The sequence below is a fragment of the Nothoprocta perdicaria genome, unplaced genomic scaffold (assembly GCF_003342845.1).
Source record: "Nothoprocta perdicaria isolate Ctin4 unplaced genomic scaffold, notPer1 scaffold_28, whole genome shotgun sequence".
NCBI lineage: Eukaryota > Metazoa > Chordata > Aves > Tinamiformes > Tinamidae > Nothoprocta > Nothoprocta perdicaria.
The window spans coordinates 982,556-991,659 of NW_020455510.1; the positions used below are offsets into that span (position 1 = coordinate 982,556).

Genomic DNA, 9,104 nt, shown 5'->3' on the forward strand with positions numbered 1-9,104 from the left:
TTTTACACAGTTCTTGAATGTTTTCAAACATAATCTAAAATAATTTCAGACAATGTACCTCCTGGCATTCCTTAACTTACACAAAGACTGCACGAGATAGGTATGGTGGGCAGGTGAGAGTAAAGGATTATACTATGTATACTATGACCAGTTCCCAAATAACTTACCTGAAAGATAAACTGCATGTGCTCTGAAGCAGTATGCATATGTAGACAAAAGAATTCTRTAAATACTATAGCAGTAAATAAACTTTGTTACACTGCTTTTTAACATAATATAGCTGTTCTATCTTCCTTAGAAATTCAGTCTGGAAATGCCTTGGTTTTCTCAAAAACACTCCTGTGGAGTCTGGCATCTTCAGTAGATATTAATTCTGACAATTTTTAAGAACTCAGATTCAGTGTGTTTGTGCCAATAAGACACCACCTTGTTCTTCTCAGTTTATTTTGCAAATTCTGTTTTGTTTTCTGTACTTAGGAAATGCCTTTTTAACTGTCAGAAAACACAGTAATTACATGAAAGGATTTTTACAGACTGTTTATTTCTGCTTTTTTGGGGGGGGAATTAAGAATGCAGACATTCATAGTCTCTGACAGAGCAACTGAACAGAATTAGGAGGTGTCAGCAGATTCTCTGCCACAACAGACTAGATCATTCTTCCTTTCAAAGAAACTGTAAGGCTCTCATGCCATGCTCTAGCTWCCCAATATCCTACTTGCTTCACTTGGTTAGGAAGGTTGTCAAAGGAGTGCAGATGTCTTCCCTTCCATATAAGATCAGCTAAGCAGTAAAGCAGCAACATCTGCCTCTGGCTCATAGCACCTGCAGATGCACATGACTGCTTCAGCGATGGATTCCGCTTCATCCCATTATACAGGTAAGGTCAGCAATGGAAGCCAGAACTAAACACAAACTTCCATGAGGTTTTGGATTTTTCAGTGTGTTACAAGCCAAGCTGCCTTTAGGTTTTCAGTATATGTAGCAAATACTGTTATGGAGCCAAAGAAACACTTGGACCTTTTCAAGGGAAAGGTACACTACCTCTTAGCAGAAACAAAACTTATCAGCTATTGTGGCAGGCACATGGAAAAACAAATGAGAGGTGGAGCTGCCTCTAGCAAGTATTTTTTGTCTCTCATCAGAGAAGCATGGTCGGAATARTTGCTCTGACAAAGACCAGCAGCTCCAAGATCAAGATTACGACACATACCAACAGGCCAGAGAGGGAAATAGCTCACTTAGAGACCTCCCCTCTCATCCCCCCAAAGAAAAATCACTTGTAGTTGTGACTATCAGTCAGCCAAGGAACTACTGTCCCACCCGACTATTATACTGCATCTACAAGAAAGACACAGAAGTCACACACCAGTACCCGCAGCAATCCCCATATGCTAACTTTATTAAAATCATATTGTGCTTTTTGTTGTCACAGATTTTTTTATCTGAAGGAAAGTGTCCTCTCCCGGATGTTTTCTTCCCCCATTTCCCTTTTATGATGCTTAAGACTCTGCCTCCTCCTTCCTGTGGGTAATTGAAAAAAAACAAACCCACAAAAAAGGTCATCATTCCATCTCTGCTTTGTCTCCTGCTATAATAAAATGATCTTCCTTTATATTGTACTTTTATATGCTTGACAGCTATGCTTGACAGTTAGTAATAAAACTCTAGTTGTAATCTGCTTTCAGTTAGAAGAGTCATCTCGAAATCCTTTGGTATTCTTGTCAAAAATAATAATTGCTCATTGTCAACATTAACCCCTTGAGCCTGCAGATCCATCATTCCCTTTGCTCAACTTAACAAGCATCACTGCCTGCAACTGTCCGTTGCCGAGGTAATGGATGGGACCTTGTTGCCATTATAACCATTAGGTCCTCTTCCAATAGCAATTCATGGTGATATTTCCTAGAAATGGTTCAAAATATTTTCACCCAAGGCCCCTGTTTAAGTAAAAACAAAAGTCTCTTGCTAAATTAAAATAACACACAAAATTTCTGCTTAAGAAATGTGAAGTACACTTTTAATCAGAAAATATATAACCTCATTTTTTAAACTGATCTCTTTTTTTTTGCCAGAAAGTCAGATCCGAACACTTTATGCCATATACACTATTTAGGGCAAGTGGGATGGTGGCTGTGGTGAACTTTCACAGAATTTCCCATAAAAATGTTTCCTGGTCAGTTCCTTATAAGCGAGAAATAAATCAGCACCTGGGTACTGGAGGTTATCTGTGCTACAAGCAGAAAGCTGGGGATGTGGTAGAAGAATGGAGCACATTAATAACAGTATCTTTTTGGAAAAAAAAAATCCTTAAGACAAAAAAAAAAAAAAAACCTTATAGGAGCTAGAAATCCAGTCATTCTATGGAATAAAACACTGTGAAAGATGCCGATGAAATTTCAGTCTGCGAAACACAGCACAACTAATTTGTTTCCTCATCACTCCATTTTATTCACTCCTGGGCAAACTGATTAGAAAAGGTGCTTTCATTAGAAAGGTCCTTTCATTAGGAAACAAGAAGCAGCTAACAACAAGAAATGTGATTTTCCTAGGATCATGTGACTTGTCTTGCAACCTATTTCAAACACATTTTTGAAGTGTACTCTCTAGTTACATTAAGTAAGCCACATGCAAAATCAGGGTTGTGCAATGCTGGGATGGGTCACTCAGTGATAAGGTAGAATCATTCTTCTATGAACATTTTAAGAAAAAGCTACACAAGCAACTAATGGGGATAGCAGGTGAACCTGCTTTGGCTGTGAGCTGCTGAGATCTTGTCTCCAGGAGCTCTCTAATTCTCTATTCTCCAAATCTGTGCTGTTCCATCAGAGTCTATGTCTCCCCCCTACACTCAGTTCAGGCAGACACAGTCCTTGCAATAAAGACTGTACATATTTCTCAATGCTACACAGGTACTTGGCCTTTTCAGCATGTGATCTCCAAGACTCAGTCTTTGACCAAATTCTCAATCCTTCAGAAGCTCTCTAAATTTCAATTATCATGCAAAAGGGTTATCCACAGAAATACAAACTGTATTAAAGGAGAATGTTGTATCATGCTAATTAATAATTTTGCTACAAGCTTACTCACTCAAGCAACTCCAGAAAACTCAATATCCCAGTCCAATTTCTAGTTTGGTATTCKATCTAGCATTATGACATGCTTCTGTGAATTGGGGATAAACCCTAGAAAAGAGCAAGTAATGTAAGCCAATCGTCCCCAACTACTAAATGGAAATTTTCAGTAAATTAGTTCTTAATCATKTTTAGTCATCTCTTAAATAAAACCTCCCATAATCATCTTATTTACAAGGACGTAAAACTTATTTTTATCTGCAAATACCTATAAAAGTGCTGATATTAGTTACTAACAAGTTAATCCTCTATTAGTCTTCCTGGGTTTGAGTAAAATAGCACAAAAATCAGTTTCAGATYATGAAGAGATGAATCATGAGTCATATAAATTGCTTCCTGACTTTGCCTGATCACACTAATACCTCTACGGAAGTGTAAAATTCAATCCCTCTGTCAGCACATTCTGAATCCACACCACTTGCACTGGTCACAACTGCTGTGAGCTTTACGGGAAGGTGCCGAGTCACTGTATCTACAGCTGAGCACAACACCGTGCTGGTCCTGATCCTACCAGACATCTCAGTACACAATCAAGCMACTGTAGTTTTATCAATTTTCTATTTGAAAACAGAAAGCAAATGTCTTAATAAGGATATGTCCTTTATAAGGAACTCTGGCACTTATAATACTGAGGCAACTAACACATRTTAACAACGTAATTTGGCCTAAAATAGCATTTATATTGTATAGGAGGGCAATATGCATGATTTGATGTTTAACATCCAAGTGTAAATTTCTGATCTTACTTTTATTTAAATCACAGAATGCTTAAGGTTGGAAGGGACCTCAGAGGTCATCGAGTCCAACCCCCCTGCTCACGCAGGGTCACCTAGAGCACGTGGCACAGGGCTGCATCCAAGCAGGTTTTAAAGATCTCCAAAGAAGGAGACTCCACAACCTCTCTGGGCAGCCTGTTCCAGCGCTCTGTCACCCTCACTGCCAAGAAATGTTTCCTTAAGTTCCTGTGGAACTTTTGGTGCYTCAGCTTGTGGCCGTTTTCTCTAGTCCTATTGCTGGCCACCACTGAAAAGAGGCCGCCCCCCTCCTCCTCACTGCCTCCCTTGAGGTATTTATACACACTGACCAGGTCCCCCCTCAGCCTTCTCTTCTCCAGGCTGAACAGGCCCAGCTCCCTCAGCCTTTGCTCATAGGGCAGATCTTACATACCCACTAAATGAGGCTGATGGATCCAAAAAAATCCAGACACAGATGAAAACTGAAAGAAAGAGCCACATTTGTTAATTCCTCTCCTCTTTGAGCCCAATTCCTCTAGTACTGGCTGCATGAGAAATCTTCCTGTATCGCCTGCAGCAAAGCCTTGCAACTGCACTACCTTTAGGATCACGACACTCCAATGCATTTCTTTTTCATTTCATGTTGGACCCTCCTATGTGCCTCTTTTTTCAAACTGAAAGACAACCACAAGTGTAGTCACACTGCACCAGTTAGATTAGTTGCCAAAGTAAAATGATTTTAGTTTTGTGCAAGGTAATGTACTCAGTTTCTGAGGAAGTGAAATAGTTATTATCTTCTCATATTCCAAGCTTCAGAGGAAGGTGATCTCTGCAGCCAAATCCACATCAATTCTTCTCTGTGTCAGAGGTGGGGTACATTCATGGTTTTAATGTACTGTGTCCTCCCCCCGCCCCGGTTGCTTAGAAATGGACAGACTAGACACTGTCTTCAGAAACACAAAATACGCTGGGCAAACATCAGGATTTGCGTTCAGGGTAGCCAAAGGCAACGTGCCCCAAAAAGTAACTCAAAGAAAGCTGTATTCAGCTACAGAAACACATTCAATCCACTTCACAGAGCATTTAGTGTTGATTTAGTTAGTTCAAATGTGTTACTTGCGTCAAATTCTTGTGTCTTTGAAGTAGGTAAGAATAAGGTCAGCCAGACATGATATAAGCAGGCCTTAGAACAGGAGCTAGAAAATGAAACGATAAACCTAATATCCAAATATACCATCATCTTTCAAGCTAACCTTTCTCTTATTAATAATTTGTTACAGCATCAACTTAYGGAGTTCCAAAAAAGGTTTTAGGTTACAACACAGGTCTCGGCTTGCTCAGAGTTCCCTCTTGAATTCCGGAGCAAAACCCCATCAGATCTAGAAGTCCTTCTCCCTGGCACCCCACAGCTTGTGAACAGAATCTTTCTTACATTGTTCCTGCCCCTTTCCCCTTCCCAAACCATGGTGAAAGGCTTCTTCATCTGGGGTGGGTAAGGGGGCCCTGTGTGCTGAATCTGTGCTCAATCTCAATAAGTGACCAAGTTTCATTCCTCTGTTCTTCGAGCAGTTTTTTTAAGACAAGAAGACATTCACTGGAGACAGACTTGACCACTAAATCTAAGGCTTATTATATCCCCTTTCTCTTTTCATGCAGTACCATTACGTGTGACTGGAAGAGCACTGAATAATACAAAAACATTCATTACTCTCATAATTACAGCTCTGCAGCTGGTTTCCACCGGAAGACTTAGAAATACTTAACTTTTCAAACCGTGAGTGGCTCAAAATGGTAGCCCACCAAGCCAAACAAGAGATTTACTTGCCATATACTTGCTACTGCATTAATCTAACAACTATTTGATTAAACAAAAATCCCAACGGAAGAATCGATACTGATATTCATGGTGCTCATCAGTAGTTCAAGACTGTATCAAAAGAAGATAATACATAAAGCCGCCAAGTTTAGAGGGGCTAAGGAAAGACAAAAGACATCAAAAAGGAGCAAGTTGTTGTCACAAATACCGCTAATGCATAGCAATTACCTACTGACCCAACATTAATACAGACTGAAGTCCTATAAATACTACAATCCAACTTTAACAAAAGTGCTTGTGGTGTCAGAGAAATTCCTACTAGCCATATAAAGTGTGTGAYTCAAATGATATTTAGAGGAATTTAAAAATATTTGGATTTTGATAGTATTTGAGGATTTCACTTTAGCGTATTGGTTTCCTCTATACCAGCTGATTAAATTACAGGTTACAGGAAAAAAAACCACTTTATAACTGGTAGAACTGTCAACCAGTAGGACACTGACTTGAGGTTTATTACTTGATCCTTCACTTGTAACAAACATCTTGGACAATTCGGTCTAGCAGCAAGAAGTGGTAATATGTATGTATGACCCTCACCTACAAAGTTTTAGCTAAAGCAATTTACCTGGCTTTGCTATAATGCTAAGGGCACAGTCTACCATAGGTAACTGGTTATGCCGCAGTATCTTGGCCGTATCCTTATATATTACTGAACCTGTAGGTTAAGGATAGTTGTAAAGATTCATAATAGAACTGGTGAAAAACAATTAAACCTTTTAATACATAAGAATAGCCTTTTTTTTTCCCAGCACTTTTTTCTATTAAGACACTTCAGGGGAGAGTTGGGCAATGCTTCACCTATAAAAACTGTTTCTTGATTATAAAAACAAACCACAGAACATTTTCAGAAACTCCTAATTTTCAAACAAAACAACAAAGATTTTTATCATTTTCTCCCATAAATTATTCAAAGAGGATTTTATCATTTTAGGTCATTCATCCCAGAAGCTTGTAGCCAACTACCTTTTCCTTTCAGTCTTTCACAGCCTGTAGCCATTTATTTGAGATAGGAGATTAGATTTAATTCTTTAGGTGTGACCAGCCTATTCTCTGCTGTGGCTGGAAGAGCATGAAGTTTGTGTGTTGGATAGTGTATGAGCACTTAGCTATCACATAGCAAGGTGATGTCTTCAGTTGACATAAAAGTAATGTAGCTGCTGCCCAGGACAGCTGAGGCTCGAGTAAGCAGCAGGGCAKATCCAAGCCTCTCTAAGCACTGAACAACTTTCCTGAAACTTACAATTACAGGTAACTGTGGTAACCTGGATTCCACTTTGTGATAACAGTTGGCATGTGTCAGTTTTCTAATGGCAACCACTCTATGTAGAAATGACCCCAAGGAGCTTTATGCAGCCAGAGATTTTTTTTTTCCATGGCAGAGCAAAAAAGAAGTATCCTCAGCAGTCTGCTCATGCTGCTGCTCTTTCTGATGCTGACACTTTTGATGTCCTAAAAGCTGTTGCTATTGCATTCCTCTCTGTTGATGCCACCACACATCCTTAGGATATGAGCCAGCAGCACTTTCTTTATACTCTCCTGCCAAGATTTGGAGGAAGATGATTTTAACCTCCTATATTCCTCCAAAATATAGAACCACTAGGTTCAGGATGAGGTGAAATTTCTGCCAATCCTACAGGAATGATGTGTCCAACAGTCATGCTAAAGACAAGGAGAAATGCTCATACAATAGCATAATATGGGGAGTCAAATTAATTCATGGCATAGTAGTTGAAAAATATTCTGTTTTCAAAAGCAAAAAAAAATAATGCTTTTCAACTGAAAAGTTGTTCAATGCATTATATTATGTCATCTCTTTCAAGTACTTGATTTCTTTGTGTGTGTTACATCCCTCTTTTCCTAAATTTCTAGTTAAAACAAGACATACACCTGCTTAAACTAGACATAGCAGTACATTTGTTTGCACATTACAGTTTCTTTCATTCAAAATAAGCTCAGTAAACCAGGATTTTAGTTTTGCCTCATCAGTAGGATTTAGTTTCTTTCCAAACCAAACTCAAATGTGGAATGCGTGTTCAGGTACTGTTTTTAACTGACTCATTTAAATTAGGATTAGAGGGTTGAGGTGGAATGTTCCACTTCTGACTCATCTGTAAATTCTCTCTGCCCAGTCTGCACTTGGGCATTTTTYAGCCTGTCTCTGTATTCTAGCCCTGTTTATTTATGGCCAGGTTTGGGTACCCCATCAACAGTACAGTGCTTATACTGCCTGCCAACGTATTACTTACCGAACACAGTACCATTTAATGTAAGCCTTACTCTTTTACTCTCATTTTGTTAGGTCAAAGAGCAAATGCATTTTCATATTATATCTGGTTGAAAAGTTTTTTAATACACAAAAGCCAGAAACATGGCAATTTTAAAGAGTCTAGCAACAAAAGCTGGAAAAGTTCTGGAAAGATTAAGTATGGAAAAATATGAGCAAATAAAGGTCAATCTGTTGCCAGTCAAGCCCAGCAACAGCCAAACAGTAATTTTAGAAAATATTTTGTTTCAGATGCTGGTGACTGTTCTACCAGCACCACTATCCTTCAGTGAGAGTGCTACCTCTGCAGAAATTTTTCTCCCCTCTATTTCTCTTTTTTTCCTTACGTTCTTTTAACTTCCTGAAAGATTTAAAGGAAGCTTGAAGATGTTGTCTAAGTTTAAAAAAATATCTGTCTGGCTATAACACCAGGAGACATAATTTTTTCAAGATCTATTTTCCCAACTGGGGACTCTGCAGGCAAACTGGATACACTTTGAGTTTGTTTGGAGAGCTTTAAGTATAAATCAAATATCTCCAGACCCACGCAGCTCTTCCATCTGCTTTGAAATTTCTTTTAAAAATTAGCTGTCCTATCATGTTAACTGAAGTCTGTGTTCGGCTCGCAAAAAACCCGGTGAGAGGTTCAGTGGCCAAATGTCCTTTTGAAATCTGAAATTACATGAGCCCATTCAGTCAGAATTATTGTAATGCTTTGCCTTTTTTTCCCGTCTCTTGAAACCTGCAAAGTGATTATTTTTACATGAAACGCAGAAGGATTTACAATTTGCGTTTCATCATCTGACTGACGTCAGGAAACATCAGTGTGAATTTAATGTATTTTTTTATGGAGAGTTTCTGAATGGCAGTTCTTTAACAGTACAGGATTTTATTCAGTAAAAAATACTTTAAACATCCTTTGGCTAATATAACTTTGGGTAACTTTTTAACACTGCATTTGAAATATACTACAATGGGCTATGGACAGCAGTAAAAATTTGAAATTGTCGAAATTGATGGAAATGGAAGGATTTGGTCCAAATCAAATCTCTACTATGACTGAAACACTGACGAAAGAGTACTTAAAAAAAAAAAAAAAA

At 38.6% G+C, this 9,104-nt stretch overlaps 1 long non-coding RNA gene across 1 annotated transcript in view; it reads right to left on the reverse strand.

Annotated features, from left to right (window-relative positions):
* Positions 1 to 9,104, reverse strand: part of LOC112948808 — a 78,911-nt gene that overhangs the window by 40,761 nt on the left and 29,046 nt on the right. The gene's annotated exons all lie outside the window — the stretch shown is intronic.